The 25,423-nt window shown below is 40.3% G+C and overlaps 2 protein-coding genes across 10 annotated transcripts in view; one reads left to right on the top strand and one right to left on the bottom strand.

Moving 5' to 3' along the window:
* The window catches only part of PHEX (phosphate regulating endopeptidase X-linked), a 739,707-nt gene that overhangs the window by 371,697 nt on the left and 342,587 nt on the right, over positions 1 to 25,423 (bottom strand). The gene's annotated exons all lie outside the window — the stretch shown is intronic.
* The window catches only part of BCLAF3 (BCLAF1 and THRAP3 family member 3), a 104,956-nt gene continuing 89,675 nt past the window's right edge, over positions 10,143 to 25,423 (top strand). For 8 of the 9 annotated variants that reach the window (XR_009155544.1, XR_009155543.1, XM_058186700.1 and 5 more), the window contains exon 1: positions 10,187 to 10,371. The gene's annotated coding sequence lies outside the window, so the exon portion shown is untranslated. The other variant, XM_058186702.1, reaches the window with a different exon arrangement.

Below are 25,423 nucleotides of genomic sequence, written 5' to 3'. Positions count from 1 at the left end.
TTCTTTCTCTCTCTCTCTCTCTCATTCTTTCTTTCCCTCTCTTGCTTTCTCCCCCCACCCATCTATCTATGTCTCTCTCCCTGTGTATTTCTCACTCCCCATCTCTGTGCCCCTTCTCACTCTCTCGAAAAGCCCTGTGTGCTCTCCTTGGGGCTTTTTGTTACCCATTTTTCTTTCTTCCTTTTGGAAATCTGGGCTTGCTGAGGAACAAACGAAACTGCAACGGAGGCTTCCCTCCTCCTCCTCCTCTCATGACCCCCCCCGGTAGCTGTGGCGGGGCTAAGAGGGTGCGCAGGAAGGGGGGGAGGAGGGAAGCCTCCACCGCAGGAGGAAGGCTGGGGCGGTGTGGGTGGAGAGAAGGACATTACCTTACAGATGACCCCCACCTGTTAAAGACCTTGGAGTTTTCATATTAAATGATCTAAGTGCCAAAGCCCACTGCATCTACATCGCAAAAAAGGCTTTAAGAGTTGTAAACCTAATCTTGTGTAGCAGCTTCTCCAAAAGCACTACACTACTAACCAGAGCATATAAAACATTTGCTAGACCAATTCTTGAATACAGCTCAACTGTTTTTGGTTGAAGCTTTGGGGATTTTGAGAAGAGACCACAGAGTCAGGTAGTGTGTTCCAAGCATTAACAACTCTGTTACAGAAGTCGTATTTTCTGCAATCAAGATTGAAGTGGTTAACATTAAGTTTAAATCTATTGTTTGCTCTTGTATTGTTGTGATTGAAGCTGAAGTAGTCTTCAACAGGAAGGACATTGCAATAGATGATTCTATGAGTTAAACACAGGTTCTGTCGAAGGTGACGGAGTTCTAAGTTTTCTAAACCCAAGATTTCAAGTCTGGTGGCATAAGGTATTTTGTTGTATTCAGAGGAGTGGAGAACTTTTCTTGTAAAATATTTCTGGACACGTTCAATTGTATTGATGTCTGAAATGTGGTATGGGTTCCAGACAGGTGAGCTGTATTCAAGAATTGGTCTATCAAATGTTTTATAGGCTCTGGTTAGTAGTGTAGTGTTTCTGGAGAAGAAGCTACATAAGATTAGGTTTACAACTCTTTAAGCCTTTTTTGCGATGTAGTTGCAGTGGGCTTTGGCACTTAGATCATTGAATATGAAAACTCCAAGGTCTTTGACAGGGTGGAGGGTCACCTGTAAAGTAATGTCCATCAAGTTTGTATTTAGTGTTTAGATTCTTTTTTCCAATGTGTAAGACAGAGCATTTGCTGGTTGAGATTTGGAGTTGATTATTGATGATAGATTCCATAACTTTACAGGTGACACAGCATAGAGAGATTGGTCTGTAATTTTCAACTAAGCTGGGGTCTCCTTTTTTGAAGACAGGGATGACCGTGGCTAGTGACCAAAGTTTGGGAAGGGAACTGGTCGTGAAGGCTTTTCCAAAGATTATGCTTAGGGGTTCTGCTATATTAGTGGAAAGCTTTTTTAAGAAGTATGTACATAGTCCATCAGGTCCTATAGATAGGGATGGTTTCAGTTTGTGAAGAGCTTTTTCAACATTTTCTTCAGAGAAATCTATATGTGTTAGGTCGTTATTGGTGCGGTTGGGGAATGTCGGGTATGAGCCATTACTGTTAACAAAGACTGGGCCAAAGAATGTGTTAAAGAGGTTTGCTTTAACTGTTTCATCATTATTTTCTTTGCTGTTAGATTCTTTTAGTGGTGGGATAGATATCGAGTCATTAAGTTTGTTGTTCACAAAATTATAAAAAGCACGATTAGAATTTGTGCGCAGAAGGTCTTCTTCTTGCTTGGTGTGGTAATTGGTGCATTCAATTTTTATTTGGTTGCATATATCTCTGTATCGGTTTTTGAAATTTGCTACATGTCTCTTTTTGTTTTTTCTCCAAAGGGATTTTTGGATTGAAACTTTTTTATTGATATGGGTAATTTTTTTTCTTGATTTTTGTGGTGGTTTGTGGTATGTAGAGTTTAATGACTCTATTGATTTCAAGTAGGAAAACTCCGTAGTGGTCTTCAGCAATGATACAGGATGAGAATAGATTTTGCCAGTCAAGAAATGAGAGGTAGGTGTTTATAAGGTCATAGTTGGCTTTTTTGAAATTGTAGTTTGGAATACTATTATTATGACGATTTTTGTAAGGGCGTATATTGAGACAAAAGTCTATCATGCTGTGGTCACTGTTGGAAAAGGGTACTTTTATTTGTAGTCCATAAATTGAGTTTGTGTTGTTGCAGAAGATGAGGTCAAGTCAGTTGTTGATTCTTGTATTGTTAGTTACTAGTGGTTCAAGACCTAGATTTGTGACAGCGTTGTATAGGGTAGTATGGATGGGTTCAGTTGTACATTTGTTTGTTATCCAGTTAATATGAGTTATCACATACTCATGAGTTATTACATACTCATACTCATATATGCTCATATATTGTATACTTATTTCATGCTTATGCTTATATATACTGTGTGACTAAATAAATAAATAAATAAATAAATAAATAAATAAATAAATAAATAAATAAGGGGGCAGCCACCATGGAGCTCCGAGGCTGCGGCTGGAGTGAGCGCAGAGCAGGCGGCGGAGCGCAAGAATGGAGGCTCACATGTAACTCTATCGAGCATTCATCAAACAGGAGGGACTGTGCGGGCTAGGAGGAGTGGGGACATGATTTTGTAACCAATTATAATGGAATCTGAGCCAGCAACAAACAGGACGTTGCAGCGAAATACAGGTTTAGCTTGCATCAATCAAAATGCAAGCTGGAAATCGCTGGAGGAGATCCCGGTTGCCCTCTTCTCGGGCGCTGGAAGGGCAGCAGCTAAGAGATGAGAAAGCAGCACCGGGGGGGGGGTGTTCCTTCTCAGTGAGCCTTGCAAGGCCAAGGAATCCCCTTTCCGTCTTGGCTCAGCGGAGCAAGCTGGGCAAGTGAAGATGCTGTCTTTGCATGTCTTTGCATGCTTTGCATGTCTTTGCATGCTTTGCATGTCTTTGCATGCTGTCTCATGCAAAGTAATGGAATCTATCATAAACCAATCCATTACCCTCCACCTTGAAACAAACAACCTTCTCTCTAATAAACAATTTGGTTTCAGAAAAAAATTGTCTTGTAACTTACAACTTCTCCACTGCAAAAACATATGGACTACCAACCTTGATCAAGGAAAAGCAATATATGCAATCTACATAGACTTCTGCAAAGCTTTTGACTCAGTAGTACATGATAAACTTCTCCTCAAACTAAACTCCTACGGCATTTCAGGACCTCTTCACAATTGGATAAATGCCTTCCTGTCAAACAGACAACAAGTGGTCAAAATTGGCAACGCTATATCTAATCCTGTTCTTGTCAAAAGTGGTGTTCCCCAAGGTAGTGTTCTTGGACCAACGCTACATAAATGATCTCTGTGACCTTATTTCAAGTTATTGTGTTCTCTTTTCTGACGATGTCAAACTATTTAATACCACTAACAATACTTCCACCCTTCAAGAAGACCTCGACTTTGTTTCCGATTGGTCTAAAACTTGGCAACTCCAAATCACAACCAGCAAATGCTCAGTCTTACATATTGGAAAAAACAACCCTATCTACAAGTACAAACTTGATGGTCATTACGTTACTGATGACCCCCACCCTGTCAAAGATATTGGAGTTTTCATATCAAATGACCTAAATGCCAAAGCCCACTGCAACTACATAGCAAAAAAGGCTCTAAGAGTTGTAAACCTAATTTTACGCAGCTTCTTTTCCAAAAACTCTACACTACTAACTAGAGCATACAAAACATTTGCCAGACCTATTCTTGAATACAGCTCATCCGTCTGGAATCCATACCACATCTCTGACATTAATACAATCGAAGGTGTCCAGAAATATTTTACTAGAAGAGTTCTTCGCTCCTCCGAAAACAACAAAATACCTTATACCACCAGGCTAGAAATCCTGGGATTAGAAAACTTAGAACTCCACCGACTTCGACATGACCTATGTTTAACACATAAAATCATCTACTGCAATATCCTTCCTGTAAAAGACTACTTCAGCTTCAATCACAATAATACAAGAGTAAACAATAGATTAAAACTTAATGTCAACTGCTTCAAACTTGATTGCAGAAAATATGACTTCTGTAACAGAGTTGTTAACGCTTGGAACTCATTACCAGACTCCATAGTCTCTATTCAAAATCCCAAAATCTTCAACCAAAAACTGTCTACTATTGACCTCACCCCATTCCTAAGAGGACTATAAGGGGCGTGCATAAGAGCACAAAAGTGCCTACCGTTCCTGTCCTATTGTTCCTTTCATTATATCAAATTAACATAGCTGTTGCATACTTTACTTATATATACATATTTTTCTTTCATGATGTGTTGTTTTTATTTATGACATTTGTGTATTCTGTTGTGACAAAAATAAATAATAATAATTAAAAAAAAAGAAGCTGCCGCTGCGCTCCACCCATCCCCATCGTCCATGGGTGGCTTCAGAGCTACCTTCACTTTCCTGGAGGGCTAGGCGGCCGAGATCTCGCGCGGTGGAGGTAGCTTGGGCGGAGACCGCCTACTAGCTGCTCTTGGAGCTGCAAGGGCTGGTGCAGGAGCTGCCCGGGTGGGGGGGGTAGGGGGGCGAGGAGGGAAATTCGTGTAGAGCAGTGGGACTGGGTGACATGCATTTCACTGACTTCGCCCTAAGCTCCTGCCCCCTCCGACTGCCAGGTTTTCCCCGCAACGTTTGTGGGAGGCCGAGAGGGAGCCATCCGGAAGCCTCAAGGGAGGGCTGGTTTGTGGGGCCCAACAAGTTCATGCCCGTTTGGAGATCAGCCGTTCGTATTCATGCCCCTGAAATGGGGGAAGAGCAGCTTCTTGAAAGCCTGATCTTTTCCGGAATAAAACCTCTTTGCCTCTTCTCTCCCCTTCCCCATCTTCTTTTCCCCCTCCCCTCGCCTTGCCCCGCCCCCGCCCCAATAATATCCCCTTTTTACCTTCTCTTTCTCCCATCCCCCTCCCATCCCCTCTCACCCTCGCCTTCAGCATGTCGCTCACCCCTACCCTAAATCTAACCCTCACTCTCACTCAGCCCTCTGAGAGGGGGTTACAAAAGGAGGGAAGTTTCCCCAGAGTCCAAGAGCCCCACTGAAGGGCAGCTTATCTCTAGGAAAGCATCTTCCCTCTGATAACTGATAGTTAACTGATCCTTTAGCCTGCAAGGATGAAAGCCTCCCTTCTCCTTCTATCAGAGGGCACCTGCTTCTCCACGTTTATGATCTACACCTGTGCACACAAAGGTCTTTTGGAAGTTACCAATCCAATCACTAAAGCTAAAATAATTGTCATTTTTTGCAAGGTAGCCATAGCACTTTGGATGTGGATTGCCTCTTGATCAGTGGTGTCAAACTCAAGGCCGCTGGGCCACACCCAGTCGGTTGCAATCACCCTGCTCACATTTATTTATTTATTTTATTTATTTATTTATTTTGTCACAACAATATATGTAACTATCATACAGAAAGGTTATATAGTATATAAAGATATAGAAGAAAAGAAAAACAATAGGACAGGAACGGTAGGCACGTTTGTGCGCTTATGCTTGTGCCCCTTATGGTCCTCTTAGGAATGGGGTGAGGTCAATAGTAGAAAGTTTTTGGTTAAAGCTTTTAGGATTATGAGAAGAGACCACAGAGTCAGGTAAAGTATTCCAAGCACTGATGATTCTGTTACACAAGTCATATTTTATGCAATCTAGATTAAAGCGGTTGACATTAAGTTTAAATCTATTGGTTGCTCTTGTATTATTGCAATTAAAGCTGAAGTAGTCTTTGGCAGGAAGGACATTACAATAGATGATTCTATGAGTTAAACTTAGGTCTTGTCGAAGGCGATGGAGTTTCAAGTTTTCCAAGCCCAGGATTTCAAGTCTAGTGGGATAAGGTATTTTGTTGTTTACAGAGGAATAGAGAACTCTTCTTGTAAAATATTTCTGGACACGTTCAATTGTATTGATGTCAGAGATATGGTACACAATATTGTACACAACCCCCAACCTACTAACATCCAAAACTAGGTATGCACGCCCCTTACCTCTTCAACACCAATCACTTCAGATCTCAAATGCAAATTGATAAATGCAAGAAGCATTGTCAACAAATTACCTGAATTTATCCTCTTGTTAAACAATGGCACATTTGATACCATTTTTGTTTGCGAAACATGGCTGAATTCATCCCTTCCCGACTCCATTATCTCAAACAAAGAATATCAAGTCTATCGATCAGATCGTGAAAACCGAAGAGGTGGTGGAGTGGCTATCTTTTATAAAAAGTCACTGAATCTAAAAAATATCCAAGTAGCACATAAACTTTCTCTTCCTGAAACTATTGTATGCAACCTATCCCTTGACACTACTCTTCGATTCTTACTATGCTACAGAGCCCCTGACTATGACATTACCCATGCAAATATGCTAACCTCAATGCTAACATGGGCTACCTCTTGCCCATATCCTCTCATCTTCCTGGGTGACCTAAATCTACCTCTCATTAACTGGATAACTAATGAATGTTCAGCTGACCCAATCCATGCTACACTATACAACGCTGTTACAAACCTAGGTCTTGAACAACTTGTAACCAACAATACAAGACTCAACAACTGCCTTGATCTCATCTTCTGCAACAATTCAAACTCAATTTACGGACTACAAATTAAAGAACCTTTTTCCAATAGTGACCACTGCATGATTGATTTTTGTCTCAATATACGTCCATACTTAAATCGTCATAACAACAGTATTCCCAACTACAACTTCAAAAAAGCCAATTATGACCTTATAAACAACGATCTTTCATTTCTGGACTGGCAAAATCTGTTTGCAACCTGCATAACCGCTGAAGACCACTATAGAGTCTTCCTACTTGAAATCAATAGAGTCATTAAACTATATGTACCACAAATTACTACCATGATCAGGAAAAACAAACTACCCATATCAATAAAAAAGCTTCAATCAAAAAAAAATCCCTCTGGAAAAGAAACAAAAAAGGCTATGTTGCAAATTTCAAAAACCGCTACAGAAATATATGCAAACAAATAAAAACTGAATGCACAAATTACCACACCAAGCAAGAAGAGAACCTTCTGCGCACAAATTCCAATCGTGCCTTTTATAATTTTGTTAACAATAAACTTAAAGACTCAAGATCCATCCCACCACTAAAAGATTCTAACAACAAAGAATGCAATGACGAAACAGTTAAAGCAAACCTCTTCAACATTTTCTTTGGCTCAGTTTTTGTTAACTCCGATAACACATATCCAACATTCCACAAACGTACCAGCAATGATTATGATGACTTAACACATATAGATTTCACAGAAGATAACGTTGGAAAAGCTCTTCTAAAACCATCGCTATCTATTGGACCCAATGGACTATGTGCATACATCTTAAAAAAACTTTCCATTAATATAGCAGAACCCCTAAGTATTATCTTTGATAAAGCTTTCACTACCAGTTCCCTCTCCAAACTTTGGTCACTAGCCACAGTCATCCCTATCTTCAAAAAAGGAGACCCCAGCTTAGTCGAAAATTACAGACCGATCTCTCTTTGCTGCGTCACCTGCAAAGTCATGGAATCAATCGTCAACCAATCCATTACCTCACACTTAGAAACTAACAACCTACTCTCCAATAAACAATTTGGTTTCAGGAAAAAATTATCATGTAACTTACAACTTCTCCACTGTAAAAATATATGGACTACAAATCTTGATCAAGGCAAATCAATAGATGCAATCTACATAGACTTCTGCAAAGCTTTTGACTCAGTAGTACACGATAAACTTCTCCTTAAACTAACATCCTATGGCATCTCAGGACCCCTCCACAAATGGATATCTGCTTTTCTGTCTAACAGACAACAAGTGGTCAAAATTGGCAATGCTTTATCAAATCCTGTTCCTGTCAAGAGTGGCGTTCCTCAAGGCAGCGTCCTTGGACCAACACTCTTTATACTATACATTAATGATCTTTGTGACCATATCTCAAGTAATTGTGTTCTCTTTGCTGATGATGTCAAACTATTTAACACCACAGACAACACTTCTATCATTCAAAACAACCTTGACCATCTAACCGCTTGGTCTAAAATTGGCAGCTCAAATTTCAACCAGCAAATGCTCAGTCTTACATATAGGAAAAAAGAACCCTAAAACTAAGTACATACTAGATGGACATTACCTTACAGACGACCCCCATCCCGTTAAAGACCTTGGAGTTTTCATGTCAAATGATCTAAGTGCCAAAGCCCACTGCAACTACATAGCAAAAAAAGCTCTAAGAGTTGTAAACCTAATCTTGCGTAGCTTCTTTTCCAAAACACCACTACTAACCAGAGCATATAAAACATTTGCTAGACCAATTCTAGAATACAGCTCACCTGTTTGGAACCCTCACCACATCTCTGACATCAATACAATTGAATGTGTCCAGAAATATTTTACAAGAAGAGTTCTCCATTCCTCTGAAAACAATAAAATACCTTATCCCACCAGACTTGAAATCCTAGGCTTAGAAAACTTGGAACTCCGTCGCCTTCGACAAGACCTAAGTTTAACTCACAGAATCATCTATTGTAATGTCCTTCCTGTCAAAGACTACTTCAGCTTTAATTGCAATAATACTAGAGCAACTAATAGATTTAAACTTAATATCAACCGCTTTAATCTAGATTGCAGAAAATATGACTTGTGTAACAGAATCATCAGTGCTTGGAATACTTTACCTGACTCTGTGGTCTCTTCTCATAATCCTAAAAGCTTTAACCAAAAACTTTCTACTATTGACCTCACCCCATTCCTAAGGGGACCATAAGGGGCGTGCATAAGCACACAAACGTGCCTACCGTTCTTGTCCTATTGTTTTTCTTTTCTTCTTCCTCTATATATATATGTTTATACCTCCTTATATTTACTCATATAAGTGTTTATATACTATATAATCTTTTGTATGATACCTACATATATTGTTGTGACAAAATAAATAAATAAATAAATAAATAAATAAATAAATAAATAAATAAATAAATGGTGAGGGTTCCAAACAGGTGAGCTGTATTCTAGAATTGGTCTAGCAATTTACATTTAGAGGAAATATTTTGATATCTCTTATCAGAGCTGATATTTTTGGTTTAGGTATATGATCTTTGTTGTTGTCTTTGGGGGAGTAAAAACACTGAATTCCCATGCCCCTTCCGTGTGGATTGGTTTGCTGACAACAATAAATATCCCACTTGTTAATTAGCATTTTAAAGGGGAAATACAAGTATTTTCCCATGGGATTTCTTCTCATTTCTTAGGGAAGCTTGGGGGGGCGTGTCTCCTAATAGGGTGTTTCTAAATAACTCTATAATTGGTACCAGTGGTATTCTCTAGACCAGTGGTTCTCAGTCAGTGGTCCACAAAGACTTGATGAAATGTTATGATTTAAATCTTGAATTAAGTCTTGGAGGTCCGCCGCGAAAGCTATTTAAAGGGAATTCGTGAAAAAGGATTGAGAACCCCTGTTCTAGTCTACAAATTAAATTTGTGTTACTGCTTACGTATCACATGTACGCACAACCACTTAGCCACGAGTTAACTAGCTGCATTTTAGTCCAGCATTTTGCAGTAATTTAATGTAGTCTAATGTGCCTATTAAATTTAAGGGAAGTTTCAGCTTCAGCTAATCATGAATGCGAGAGTAGCTATTTGCCTACGAAGAAAAGACTATTGGAATAGGGGTCCCATTTGGAGCAGAAGGTACATTTCGAGATGGGAAAAATGCTGCTTTTGCCCGTCGCAGCGCCGGTAACCGGCAATAGTTTAGAGACCTGTGATGATTGTAGGAGAAGCTGCTTACTAAAAGCCAGTTTGACTAATAGGCGTTTAGTGTCTCGTCAGAATTCAGGCAGGAAGTAATCAGAACGGTTTCCTGAAAAAGGGAAGATCATACAAGCCGCAAGCCCCAAACATGGAGAAAAGGATTCACACCAGCTTGGCGGGATAAGAGGAGTGAAGCACACACCCACCCTCATCCGTAGAAGAATCACCAAGACAGCCGATGAATTCCCACTTTCTTTTACCCCCTACTTCCGGCTTATTTATTTCCGGGGCACTAAGCCCAACCCATTTGCCTGAGGCGGAGTAGACAGGCAGGTTGGTGGACTGGTTTTTCTTTTCAGTTCTCAGCGGCGCGGGGTTTCTGTTCTACCCCGGCCCGAGCCTAGCGGCTTCAAGTTGGACGGAATCCGGGCGGGGGAGACGCTCCGAGAGCTTTTCAGAGGCAGCGGCTACAGAAGGAGCAGGAAGGGGAGGAGGAGGGCTGGATCGGCGGGGTGAAGTGGAAGGTAAGCGTCTCCGGGTGCCGCCCCCTTCACGGGGCCTCAGTGCTTAGGTTCGCCGCGGAGGGGAAGCGCGCCGGATGGGCTTTCAGGGATACGTACCAATCTTGGGAGCCTCGGAGGCGATGGCTCTGTGGTGTCCCCTCTACTGTAGGCTTTCGAGTCCTCGTTTCGCAATCGGGACGCGCCCGTTCCACGTCCCTTTACTACGGAGAGAGGGACATCTTATTAGCGTGACTCTAAGATCATAATGCGCGGGATCCAGGTTTTAGATAGAATTACTATGAATTAAATGAGGCTAACTGTTGTGACATCTTATGAACTTGCTGTTCTAATGCGGGGAGAACCGAAAACGTCTCTTGTACCTTTTAAGTTAAGTGAGTAATAATTTTGTCAAACTATGAGGAAAACAGTTTTCTGAGAGGAATTCCATACTAATGAACAGTTACGTTTCCATGTGTGACACAAGTAATGTTCCAAATTAATTGTCACTTTTTTCTACATCTTAAGAAAGGAGCATTTACTTAAGCGATTTTAATGCCATAGGCCATGGAAATTTGTTTTACAAGGAAAAACAGATTAATGGCAATATATTTCTATAAATGATACAGTATTCAGAGCAAACAAATTCATAGTATGATTTATTTTATCGGGAGGTTGATTTATTTAGTTTTTTTCACTTAAATAACCAGGCTGATTTAGAAAGAAGAGCAAAACCGTATGCCTTTAAGAAAAGGCAATGGACATCTCTCATGATTAATCTCCAGCAATTAGTATTTAAGAGAAATAGTTGATAGTTTGATGAGGTATTTTTTCCCCCTTTTATGTACACTGAGAGCATATGCACCAAAACAAATTCCTTGTGTGGCCAATCACACTTGGCCAATAAAATTCTATTCTATTCTATTCTATTCTATTCTATTCTATTCTATTCTATTAACTGTGTCCAGCCTCTAAGAATGTTACCATTCGGTCTCCTACTTCTAATACTTCTAATAAGTTGCTATAATGCTGCTGTGAAAAAGTAAGTTCTAAAAATCAGTGGGTTGTCTGTGGTGGAAAGCATACTACAGTAGATGTACTTTTAGTTTCATCTGATGGAAGTTTAAGGGGCCGGAATAGCTCAGGCTGTAAGGAGCCTGTTATTAGAACACAATAGCCTGCAATTACTGCAGGTTCAAGCCTGGCCCAAGGTTGACTCAGCCTTCCATCCTTTATAAGGTAGGTAAAATGAGGACCCAGATTGTTGGGGGGGGCAATAAGTTGACTTTGTAAATATACAAATAGAATGAGACTATTGCCTTATACACTGTAAGCCGCCCTGAGTCTTCGGAGAAGGGCGGGATATAAATGTAAATAAAAATAAATAAAAAATAAATAAATAGCATAGAATGTTACCGTATATAGTTCTATAGGAAGGCATAGTTAGGTTTATATGTGATAAGGTTTGATGTTAGTAACCTTTTAAATCATATATATATATGTATGTATGTATTTATTTTTATTTTATTTTATTTTATTAAATTTTTATACCGCCCTTCTCCCGAAGGACTCAGGGCGGTGTACAGCCAGAAATAAAATACAAGATATATACAATTAAAAGAAATTAAAATATAGCAATTACTAAACGGCTGATAGTTAAAAATGAATTTAAAATTTAAAATATTAATAAACCCCAATATAAAATCAAACTATTATGCTAGTCCCGCTTGAGTAAATAAATATGTTTTTAGCTCACGACGGAAGGTCCGAAGATCAGGCACTTGACGTAGGCCAGGGGGGAGTTCATTCCAGAGCGTCGATGCTCCCACAGAGAAGCCCCTCCCCCTGGGGCCCGCCACCCGACATTGTTTGGCGGACGGCACCCTGAGGAGACCCTCTCTGTGAGAGCGTACGGGTCGGTGGGAGGCATACGGTAACAGCAGGCGGTCTCGTAAGTACCCGGGTCCTAAGCCATGGAGCGCTTTAAAGGTGGTAACCAGAATCTTGAAGCGCACCCGAAAGACCACAGGAAGCCAGTGCAGACTACGGAGCAGTGGTGTTACGTGGGAGCCTCGAGCGGCTCCCATTACTACTCGCGCAGCTGCATTCTGGACTAACTGCAGCCTCCGGGTGCACCTCAAGGGCAGCCCCATGTAGAGAGCATTGCAGTAATCCAGCCGAGACGTAACCAGAGCATGAGTGACTGTGCATAGGGCATCCCGGTCAAGGAAGGGACGCAACTGGCGGACCAAGCGAACTTGGTAAAAGGCCCTCCTGGAGACGGCCGCCAGATGTATGTATGTATGTATGTATATACTCTCTTCAATAGTTTTGTAAATGTTTTTGCATGATGTCAACATAAGTGTTAATATCATTCCACAAAGTAGTAACTTAATATTTTGTAACTTGGTAACTTAGAATTTGACACTTGGGAAAATTTGTTCATTTCAGAGGCAAGACTTGCTTAGCAAAGTTTCCTGTGAGATTAGATAATTATAACTAATTTGGTAGATGCCTCTATCAAGATAACGTCTCTTACTCCATATATATTTCTGCAAATTCTGCAAATTCATTTTAATACAGTTGTTAGAATGTGGAGACATACATCTGTTCTTTTCATAATTCAGTTCTTATCCTATGATAGTCACTGTGTTCATTTTCAGTAGATGTATTTTTATGCACTAATGGTGATGTTAAATAAGATTTCCATCTCTGTGATTGTTCCCCAAAAATGCATAATTAATATGTGAAGATTTTTTCTAATATATAATAGTGTAATCCAGAAACACAGCCGCTTCCTTATTAGATAACTTTTGCTTTTTCACAGAGAAAGGATTTAAATTTGTTGATCTCATATGCAGGCGATAACAGATGAGACTTTTGGATCAAGATTGGCTTCCCTGAATTCCCAATTATCTGAGAGAGAATTGTCAGAGCAATTTCCATAGCATGGAGAAAAAGCGATCTTTAGATCATTCTATGGCTTAGTTTTATTTTTATTTATTAAATATATATGCCACTCATCTCTCTTTTTCCAAAGCAACTCTAGATGGCTTACAATGCTATTCTAAATCATAAATATAGAATCATTAAGAATTAAAAACTAAAAACGTAGAGCATAAACAGTATGGGGGTGGGCTCTTGTCTATCACTCCACCAGCCACCTCCAGCACAGCATGCCCCCATTGGGGCCCCAAGCAATTGGCAAAGCCAGGTTGTAAGGCTCTTCCAGAAAGCTAAAATGGTGGAGGTGGATTTCACGTCGGGCAAAATGTTTCAGAGGACAGGAGTCACTGCAGAAAAAACTCTTCTAGATCCTGCTGGTTGAAATTTCTTGACTGACAAGGTCTGCAGCAGATCCTTTCTACCAGAGTAAGTGGGGTCAGCCAATTCTATTGGAGTAAAATGGTTCCCCAGATAAGCAAACCTGCAACCAATGCAGCTCACCTAACAGCAGTGTTATATGCACTACCCTAGAGGCCGCCTAAACTGACTGTACCACTGCATTCTGTATCAATTGTACCTTCTGATTTTTTAATCATCTATTTTAAAAAAGTAACTTCAGTAATAGTAAATACTTAAATATACAGTGCTCTTCAATTTTGATATTGTTTCTAAAAAAGCTAATTGGAGCGTTGTAATGAATTGAACAACTTAAAACTATAAAAGTAAGATCTTAACAAATATCAATTTCTAGTACATTTTTCAAATTAAATATTTCCCAATTTTATTAACAATCTACCATGTTTCCCCAGAAATATGACCTACCCCAAAAATAAGCCCTAGCCTGATTTTTTTGGGTGGGCCTAATATACACCCTACCTCAAAAATAAGCCTTAGTGAAGGGGGTAGGAGTGGCCAGCACAGGAGGCAGCCCTTCCCTTCCCCGATCACCTCATGGCTGCTGGGCCCGTTAACCACAGCCCGCTGATCCAGCAAAGGCCAGGAGTTCTGTGTCTCTGGATGCCAGGAGATGTTTCCAGTGCTCTCTTGCTAGCCCTGCCCACGGCGCCAGGCAACCTTGCAGCCGAGGGCCCCTCTGTTCCACAGCTCACCTTGTGGCTGTGGAGCAGGCAGCGACCACTGTTTGCACTCTGCCAGGCCTGGAACTCAAGTGTTGCTTAGGCTGTTGCTACGATGAGGCAGAAAGCCATGTGATCCTCCTCCCCCCTCTGCCTCTACCCAGCTGCTTGAGAAAAGGACAGGCAATTGTAGAAGATTGTGGGAAGCGCTTGCTTATGATAGAAGCAAAGTCCAGCCTAGAAACTGTATGTAAGAAGTAAATTAGAAGAAATATATAGATTATTGTAAAAGGGGAGTAAGCAAGGATGAAATGAAGTGTATGGAAGAAGCAAAAAAGAAGAACTATACTGTTTAATGTAAAATGGAGAAGTAGATGAAATGTGAAAGATAAAATGGGTTATATGTTTTGTTGTCTGAGTATGTATGGATTGGAGAGAATAATAGTGGATGGTAAAGAAATATGTTTTAAATATTGAAAAGAACAAAGAAATTACTTGAAGATAGAATGATTTATAGGTGAAAATAATTGAAAGTGAGATATAAAATTGAACAAAATTGAAATGTTAGTAAATAATGTATGCTAAGGAAAGAGAAAAACAATTATTGAACTGGGAATAATAATTTAAAGAAAATAAGAGGTGGAAGGTTGAACTAACTAAAAGGTTGTAAGGTAAAAATGGAATAAGTTGAAACACATTGTTAATAACTAAAAATATATGAAGGGAATTCTGAGAAATACTTTCAATAAATGGAGGGAAAATCGGGGTTGTCTGGACACCATAGTGAAAAATATTGAATTGAAAATGAATACAGCAATAGAGAGAGACAAGAATGAGTAGAGAGATGGAAGAAAGGGAGGAGAGAGAAAGAGAAGAAAAGGAAAAGGGGAGGAAGAAAAGGAGGGGAAATAAGAGTAGGAGAGAAGGTTAGATAGGGAGGAAGAAAGGAGGGAGAGAAAGGAAGGGGAAGTAGAGAAGGAGTAGGAGAGGAGGGAAGAAAGGAAGGATAAAAGAAGGAAGGGAGAGGAAAGAGAAAGAGAAAGAAGAAAGATTGCTGTAAAACAAAAAAGATGGAATGGAAGAAAGGCAACCCCGAACATGTTTGAACATATCAGGATAAATTTATGAATTTATAAATTATTTAAAAAATAATAAAAGAGAATATATATCAGTAAAAATGAAGAAATTAGCACCTGAGGGCGAAAGAAGATGTGGTTTATATAAACAAGCATAGAAGTATTAAGATATGATTAAAAATATGGGAAAAGAACATTTTGGCAGAAATTGTAACTAAGTAAAATGTATTTGGATATGATAAGTTGTATAAGAGATGATATGGCCAAAACTGTTCATAAAATATGTAAGGGGGGGTGGTGAAGAAAAAAAATCAATAAAAATTGTTTCAAAAAGAAGAAGAAGCAAAGTCCAGCCTGTCCCTTTCAAGCAATCAAATGTCTGTGTGTGAGAGAGAGAATGAGAAAGAGAAATGACTGAGGAGAGCAACAAGAATTGCAGGCAACATTGTTTGAAAAAGTTCCCCCCCCCACACGTACACACACAGACATTTAATGAGAAACGGCAGAAGGCAACTGTGTAAGGGGACTGACCCGCCTCCAGCTCAAAACCTGCTCAGAGTGCTCCCCGAGGCTTGGCCTCTGCGTGGGCGACCCTCACATGGCCAACATGAGAAATGGGCTACCTCGCAGCGCCTCCTCTATGGGCCTCGCCTGCCTCAGAAGCCAGGGATCCTGCAGGCATCCCGGCCACTTAAAGGCCGGCCAAATTCCCTGATTGTTTACAACTTGAGTGTCCTGCAACTCGTGGCTGTGCTAGTGTGTCAAACCTTGTGCTGCAAGGTTTGTTGTGCCATTGCACAAGAAAGACAGACAAGGGTCTCTGCTGCTTCTGCTTTTGGCTGGAAGGCAGAAGGAGTATACACTCTGGCTTGTTTCTCTGCCCCAAACTTCGTGTGGGAGTGGCGGCACTGCCATGAGGTTTGTCATACCAAGACAGCCTCTTGAAGGAGGACCCTGCAGGGCTTGTTGTCGCATTGTGCGTGTGAACAGCAGCACCACCGTGAGTGTCATTATACCTAGTTGCCTTTGGCGCCTGCCTCATTTGCGGCGGCTCTGCAGCCACCTTGTCTTCCGCCCAGCCTACCACCCAGACCCGATTGTAAACCTCTAAAAAAATGAACGCTGCCAGCCTGCCTGACCCCTTTGCGAGCAGCCGCTGGTGGAGCCATGCCGCCTCCCCTACTGCTGTCCGAACCACAGCTGGAATGAGAGTTGCAGTGCCCACCAAGGCCTGAAGAGCACTAGGCTCAGTGTAGCTGTAGCCCGGTGCCTGCAGCACCTAGTAGGCATGCAGGGCAGCGTTCAGCAGCCCAAAGGCGGCAGCAGGCGAGGCGGCACAGGCAGCACGGCTCCACTCACGACACCGGCAGCATGGGGCCTACCGCAACCGAGAAGTGTCCTAGCAGCAGCTGGGCCAGCAGGCAGGGTGGGTGAATAGCTCCGCACCAGCCAGGCACTGAAGCTCCGCCACTGCCACTGGGGGTGGGGGAGAGAGCTGATCCAACCTCGGATAGCTGGCAGCGATGTACTCTCTCTCTCTCTCTCTCTCTCTCTCTCTCTCACACACACACACACACATCCAAGGCAGCCACATCCCTTCCCTAACCTGCTTTCCAGCTCCGTTCGCCACTGTACTTGCAGGGCAAGAAGTCTGGGACTATGGTAAAAAAGTAGTTGAGACTTCCAACTTCGCAAGATTTTTTTTTCATGAGAAGTTGGAAAATCTGAACTATGGTAATTTTTTGTTACTGTAGTCCCAGAGACTTTTTGCCCTGCACACGCAGTGGAGAACGGAGCTGGAAAGCAGGTTAGTGAAGCAATGTGGCTGCATTGGAGAGGTGTGTGTGTGGGAGACCTCTGTGTTTGTGTGAGAGAGAGAGAGCGAGTGCACATCGGATCTCTCTTCCCCAGCGGCAGTGGCGGAGCTTCAGTGCCTGGCCAGCGGAGAGCTTTTCACTCACCCTGCCTGCTGGCCCAGCTGCTGCTGGGACAGTTCTCAGCTGCGGCAGGCCCCATGCTGCTGGCATCATGAGTGGAGCTGTGCTGCCGCCTCGCCCTCTGCCACCTTTGGCTGCTGAGCGCTGGCCTGCATGCCTATTCAATGCTGTGGGTATCGGGCTTACAGCTATGCTAAGCCTGGCAGTCTTTGGGCCCAACGGGTGCTGCAGCTCTCTTATTGGCTGTGCATGGGGTAGCATAGATTGAGAAAAGGAGGACAGGCAGGAGAAAGCCCAACCCGACGCAAACCTGCCTCCAGCTGCGTCTTCATCATGGTGAAAGTCCTCTTTGAAAGTATGATTTGCAGATGGGGGGGGGGAGATTACCAAATTTGCTGAAGATGGCGGCCTGAGCGGCACCTGCGAACCACCTGTTTCATGGATGGTGGGATGGCCTGCTGCGATCCTTCAGGAAGCTGGCACAAGGGACATTCCCCCCCGCCTCATACCAGTACAGGGGAGAAAAAAATATGACCCTCCCAGAAAAAAAGCCCTAGCCGTTTTTTTGGGGGTCAAAAGAAAATAAGATCCGGTCTTATTTTCAGGGAAACACAGTAGTTTCCATTGTCTAAGAGCAGAGTACAGAAAAGAAAATCATTCAAACCCAACTAATGTGAATCCTTTTAATATTATAACAAAATTGTATTACGTTTGCCTTTTTGTCAGCTTTAAAGACAAACTACCAACTTAATTCTCAGCAGTATTTGTAATAACGCAGGAGTACAAAATAAGTCATTTAAACATTGTTTGGGTAGGCAGGAAAATTGTACAAGGCATTTCAGGAAACAACTATGTTTACAAGCTAGTGATATGTTCACCCAACAAATTATATGAAAAATCAAATCATATAATGGCTTGCTTTTACTTGACTACAGTTAACAGAAATAATTTACAAATTATTAAAAGGTTTTCATGAACTACTAAAATATATTTTCTTTTTGAACCATAAATATAATGTAAGTAATAACATGATAGGTCAATAGCGGGCTAGATAAATTATAATTAGATTCAGACAAGATGGAGTTGGTATAGATAAATAGAAATCTGGCTTTGGGAATAAGGTTCAGCCTGTTTTGGATAAATCTTACATCTATGAAAGAGCTAATATGGGAGTGCTCTTTGAACGATCCAGCTGTCACTAGATTCACAGATTTGGTGACAGTTATCCACACCTTGTTTCTTTTGAGATTTTCTATTGCAGCACTATATATGGGATGTCATTGTAAAGCTTCTGGAATCTGCAGTTAATACATATGATTATATGATGTCCGCAAGATGGCGACCAGCAAGGATGCCTCGGAGGAACGCTCTCTGTAAAAGAGCAAAAACTCTTTAGGAGGGCAGTCCCCGAGGCTTCAAAATAACCTAAAATTAAACTTATTTTTAAAGACAAAAAACCTTGAAGCCGTTCGCCACTGGAACTGTCGTTGGGACTTGGACGGCCGCCGCAGGCACAATTCGGGCGGCAGCAACCAAGACTAAGGCAACCGCTGCCGCTGTGATCCAGGCAGCCACCGAGAAGTCTCAAAGAACCGCCGCCGTCACGATTAAAGGGGCTGCCGCCGACACAATTCAGGCGGCCGCGGCCAGAGCCCAGACGTCCGCCGTTGCTGCAATCCAGGCAGGCAGCTACGGCAATGACTTAAAAACGCCACGGCGACTCAAAAACGCCGCGGCGATCAAAGCAGCCGCAGCAAAGACTCAGGAGGCAGCCGCCGCCGCGAAAACTTGGATCCAAGCAGCCGCGGCGAAGAATAAAGAATAAGGTCCAGTCAACCGCAACCTCCACCACCACCGTTTCCATGCCGCAGCCGGGAATCTCCTTCACCACCGTTTCCACGCCGCAGCCGAGAATCACCTCCATCACCGTTTCCACGCCACAGCCGGTAATCAAGCACGCAGCAACCAGGATTTACAAGGATTTAAAACCACACAGCAGCAGGATTTCAAAGGATTTAAAGCCACGAAACTACCAGGATTTAAAAGGATTTAAAACCACCTATCACTCAATCAACAGGACCGCTACAGGACCGCTGGTGAGTTCCAAGGAGACTCCAGTCTCCCAGCTTCCATTGACTTTTTTGAAACTCCCGCCATTACGGCCACCTTTAAAGAAGCTTCTTCAACCACCCAATCTCATCCATTTTAAATTTCCCGCCAAATCTCACTGTTACCATAGTGTGTCCAATCACACTTGGCCAATAAAATTCTATTCTATTCCCCATTACCATAGCAATTGCCAAACTGATTACCATTGAAAGTTAAAGAGAGAGAGACAAAATTAAAGAAAACTGATTAAGTGACAGATATTTAATCATTACTAAAATTGGAAAGAGTGTAAAATAAAACAAAGGAATAAGAAAGATTATCATTATGCCAGCCAGAAAATCCAACGCTGATAAAATCTTAGAAACAAGATTAATAACTATTGAACAAAACTTAGATAAAAGATTGCAAGCTATTGAACAAAACCTAGAAAAAAGTATACAAAATATTGAGCAAAACTTAGAAAAAATTTTTTTAACAGTTATTGAACAAAGTTTCACAAATTTGATAAAACAAATTTCAACACTAAAAAATGAAAACTCAAATGACCTAAATCTCTTCCAAACTCATCTATCATCACAAAATACACAACCTAATGCACAACCTACAACTCAACCTAGACAACAAATTAATACAACACAACCTAAGCAACAAATAACTACAAATCAACTAATCAGAGATGCAATGGAGAGAGGACAAAAAATAAATAATGCAATATTATTTGGACTTGAAAACACTAATGAACCAGATATCAATAAGATTCACAACATCATTGGAAATTATAACGCATCAACCATATTCCCAAATGAAATAATTGCTGTCTCCAGAGATGGACCAGAATATAAAAACAGCGATGGGTCAACAGCACCAAGATTTTGTAGGGTCACATGCATTAATGAGGACTGTAAACGTAAATTCATTTATACTATTAACTCAATTGCCAAAACCAACCCTACCTACAGTAAACTTAGATCACGCCCTGATCTATCCTTTCTACAACGGATACGTTCTCGTGAACTTCGCACAGAACTTAAAAGAAGACAAGACAATGGTGAATCCAACCTATACATCGACTACCGTGCTGATTGCATAAAAAATAAAACCTACAATCATAAAGTCACCTCCAAACCCCCCATCACCCATAACAACCAACCAGCCATCCCAGTGTTCAATCAAGCACCCATCACCCTACCACCCATTCAACCAACCATCTTACCAGCCATCCAAACAGCCATTCAACCAACAATCCAAGCAGCCATCCAAACAGCCATCCAAGCAGCCATCCAAACAGCCATCCAAGCAGCCATCCAATCAGCCATCCAACCAGCCATCCAAACAGCCATTCAACCAACAATCCTACCAGCCATCCAACCAGCCACCCAACCAGCCACCCAACAATCCACCCAAACAACCATCCATCCAAACAACCAAACTACCATCCAACCATCTGTGCAACCATCTGTTGTACACAACCCCCAACCTACTAACATCCAAAACTAGGTATGCACGCCCCTTACCTCTCCAACACCAATCACTTCAGATCTCAAATGCAAATTGATAAATGCAAGAAGCATAGTCAACAAATTACCTGAACTTATCCAGTGACGTCACCCTCCTGCTGGGTGCTCTAACAGAGCACTCCGTGTTAGAAGATTGTAAAACTCAGTGAAACAGAAAAAAAATCACTGTTTACTGAGCTTAGCATAATCTCTGGGTGAAAGAGGTTATCAGAGTTGTGGAAGAGTGGCAGGTCTGACAGGGGGTTTGCTCTCAAGAGCGAATTTTCCTGGATTTATGACCCCACCGAATTCCACTCCCTCCAACTTCAGCACGCTCCTGTTTTTATCAGGGAAAAGGAGAGGGAATGTCGCTTCTGCTCTAAAGGACTTATTAAATTGATTGATATTCTAAGCAGACGGGAATTTCACAAGCGTTCGATCTTTGATGAAGAATCAGCACGGCAAGTACCGACTCCCTTTTTGAAACTTGAAACCTTTCTTTGTCTTTGATTAATTGACTTTTAAAATGGCGTCTAAAAGTGAAAGTAAAAATTTTTAGTACGATGAAGCAGCGTTATTTGTGGATTGTTACAAACGGAGTTTTTTTATACCGAAAGGAGGGAAGGAGAGTTATTAAGTTTGCATTCCTGATTCTTTTGAAGACAGAATGGCAGCTAAACCTTTAAAGCCTTCTGGAAGAAGGGGATCTGAACCAAGTCTTGAGGAAATATTGAAGGAACAATTAAAACTTTCTGAAGATAGGCAAAAAGAGATGATGGAGAATTTTAATGCAAAAATAACAGAAGATATTCTCATGGCAGTTCAAGGACTGAGTAAAAAAATCGAGGGATTGGAAGTGGAAATGGAACAGATCTCTCAGTCAAATAAGCATTTAGAAGACAAAATGAAAGGTGTTCAGAAAAAAGTGGATCAAAATGAAGATCAGGTTGTGATATTACAATATAAACTTATGGAAGGAGCTCTTAGAATTCGTGGTATGCAAGAAGAGCGAGGAGAAGACTTAAGAAAAATTATATCTGAAGCATTGGCTGAATTTATTGAAGTGGAACCCCAAGAGGTAGCTTACCAAATTGATAAAATATATAGAGTTAATTCCTGGATTGCAAGACAGAGAAAGCTTCCTCGGGACATTGTGGTTTATTTTGTGAAAAGGACTATGAGAAATCAAATTCTGCAAGTTTCATATCAGACAACTTTAAAAATTGGAGAACAGGAGTTGAAGGTGTTGAAAGAGATTCCTTCAAAGATGTTAAGAGACAGGAAGGAATTTGCTTTTTTTACACAAGAACTTAAAAAACATCAGATTCAATTCAGATGGGAGGTGCCAGTTGGACTGACACTATTCTATCAAGGAAGGAGATATAGAATTGACACTGTTTTAAAGGCAAAGGATTTTCTTTCTACAGTTTTGAAAGTCGAAATAGAAGTGATAGAAAAACTTCAAGAGACTCAAGAAGGCGTGGTGATCCAAGAGTCTTTATTGCTGCCAGTATTAGAGGAACCACAAGAGCAAAGGGTGACAAGAGGAGCCCTTAAGCGTGAAAGAACAGTCTCAAAGTAAAGTCAGGATCCCAGTATGGAAGCTGTGGGAGGAGCTAGACGGAAGATACCGGAGGAGGAGCTTCCGTTGTCTGCTTCAAAGCTTCAGGAGGCCAGTAATGGCAAATAGAATCTTGTCATGGAATGTTAATGGCTTGAATTCAGCTCAGAAAAGAAGGAAAATATTTCACTACTTGAAACAATTAAAATGATGTGATTTGTTTGCAAGAGACACATATAAAATTATCAGACCAAAAATATTTAATTAATTCAAAATTGGGTAACCATTTTGTTGCATCAGCTTTGGAAAAGAAGCATGGAATTGTTGTATATATCAGGAAGGATATACCAGCTAAGTTAATTGAGGCAGATATTCAAGGAAGATTTATTGCTATTGAACTGGTGATAGATGCAAAAGACTTTGTTGATAGGTATTATGCACCTAATCAGCAACAAGAAAAGTTTTACAAAATGTTACATGAGAGGTTGACCCTCTGGGATTATAGTTCGTTTATTTTATTAGGAGACTGGAATGGAGTAATTGATACAAGAAGGGATAAGAGAACCTCAGATTATACAAAATACCAAAACTGAAATGAAACCTGAAATGATGGAGATGAGAGAGACTTCATATTATCTCACAATATTGACAACACAGATCAGAGAAATTTTTTTTTTATATCATAATCTCAAATGGAATTAACATCAAAAAATCATTAAAAGGAAACAAAGAATGTTTTTGAATGACTCAAAGCCCAAGGATGGAATTTACAGAGGAATTTTGATTGTCATTTGATTATAACTGTCTGGTTGGTTTAAAACAAGAAAAACACAGACTTAGAGGATAATTAGAACTGCAGAAAAATAATTGTAAAATTATTGAGGATGATATTAAAGAATAAAGAAGAGTGAAAATATTTGGAATTGAGACATAAACTGTTTATTAATAAAACAGGCTATAGATCACAAAATTAACTAGAAAAGAACAGTTTTTTTTAAGGATATTGCTAAACAAATAATTTAACATAGATATTTGTAATCTGCACTATAGGTATTATAAATTTTTTTACTTATACTGTATGACAAATTGTTAGAATTATGATTATATTGAATATTGATATAAGGGAAATTTGTACCTTGATGAGATTATCTTTTCTTTTATTCCTCCTTCTTCTTCTTGATATTACTTAGTTTAAAATGGCTTTTAAGCAAAGAGATTTAACCACTTTAAATTATTGGAAATATCTTACCAGGTACGGAAATTGAAAGAAGATATTAAAGACAGTCTAAGGAATTTTCAGGAGCTTATGGACTCATCTTTCAGAAATAGATCAAAATTTAATGAAATGGAGAGAAATACTGGATTAAAGATTTGGTGAAGAGCAGAGTAGGAGATGAAAAATTAGGAATCAATTACTCCATTATTGTTATCTAGTACACAGACAGAAGAAAGACAATGAATTTAACCAAATTAATTTAGATTTTAAAGGAAAATAGATGAAGTTCAAATTAATTTGAATTTAGAAAATAAAATAGATGATATTCAGGTTAAGGCTGATAAGGCAGAGGAAGAAAGGTTATATTACAATATAAATTAATGGAATATGCTATAGGGTAAGGGTTTAAGAGAATTTAAGAAAAATTTGAAAGAGATTTTTATTCAGGCCTTTGAGATAGAAATGGAACCAGAAGATTTTGAAGTTAATATTGAAAAAAAATTATCGTGTTAATTCCTGGTGCAAGGCAGAAGAGAGAGATGTGGTTATTTATTTTACAAAAGAGGATTAGGTATGAATTTGCAAGCATTTTATAAAAATAAATTTCAAATATTAGGACAAGATATAATAATGATGAAGGAAATTCCCTAAAATGTTAAGAAAGAGAGAATTTGCTTTCTGGTATGAGCTTAAGAAACATCAGATATTTTTAGATGGGAGGTTCCAGAGGTTTAACACTGAATTATAAAGGAAAGTATAATACAATTTGTAAAGCACAGATTTTTATACTAATGTATTAAAGATTGGGAATTCTTTGTTAACAGATGTTGTTGAATGGTGAATAGATGGTTGAAAATGTAAGATACAAGAAGGGATAAGAGAACTGATTGATACAAGAAGGGATAAGAGAACTGAACACACTCAAAACCGTAGAAATGGTGGTAGATTTTAGGAAAAACCCTTCCATACTTCCACCTCTCACAATACTTGACAACACAGTATCAACAGTAGAAACCTTCAAATTTCTGGGTTCTATCATATCGCAAGATCTCAAATGGACAGCTAACATCAAAAACATCATTAAAAAAGGACAACAAAGAATGTTCTTTCTGCGCCAACTCAGTAAGCTCAAACTGCCCAAGGAGCTGCTGATCCAGTTCTACAGAGGAATTATTGAGTCTGTCATTTGCACCTCTATAACTGTCTGGTTCGGTTCTGCAACCCAACAAGAAAAACACAGACTTCAGAGGATAATTAGAACTGCAGAAAAAATAATTGCTACCAACTTGCCTTCCATTGAGGACCTGTATACTGCACGAATCAAGAAGAGAGAGCCGTGAAAATATTTGCAGATCCCTCGCATCCTGGACATAAACTGTTTCAACTCCTACCCTCAAAACGACGCTATAGAGCACTGCACACCAGAACAACTAGACACAAAAACAGTTTTTTCCCGAAGGCCATCACTCTGCTAAACAAATAATTCCCTCAACACTGTCAGACTATTTACTGAATCTGCACTACTATTAATCGTTTCATAGTTCCCATCACCAATCTCTTTCCACTTATGACTGTATGACTATAACTTGTTGCTGGCAATCCTTATGATTTACATTGATATTGCGCACAGCAATTGTGTTGTAAATGTTGTACCTTGAT

Source organism: Ahaetulla prasina, chromosome 5 (genome assembly GCF_028640845.1).
Source record: "Ahaetulla prasina isolate Xishuangbanna chromosome 5, ASM2864084v1, whole genome shotgun sequence".
NCBI lineage: Eukaryota > Metazoa > Chordata > Lepidosauria > Squamata > Colubridae > Ahaetulla > Ahaetulla prasina.
This window is presented reverse-complemented; position numbering and strand designations above follow the sequence as displayed.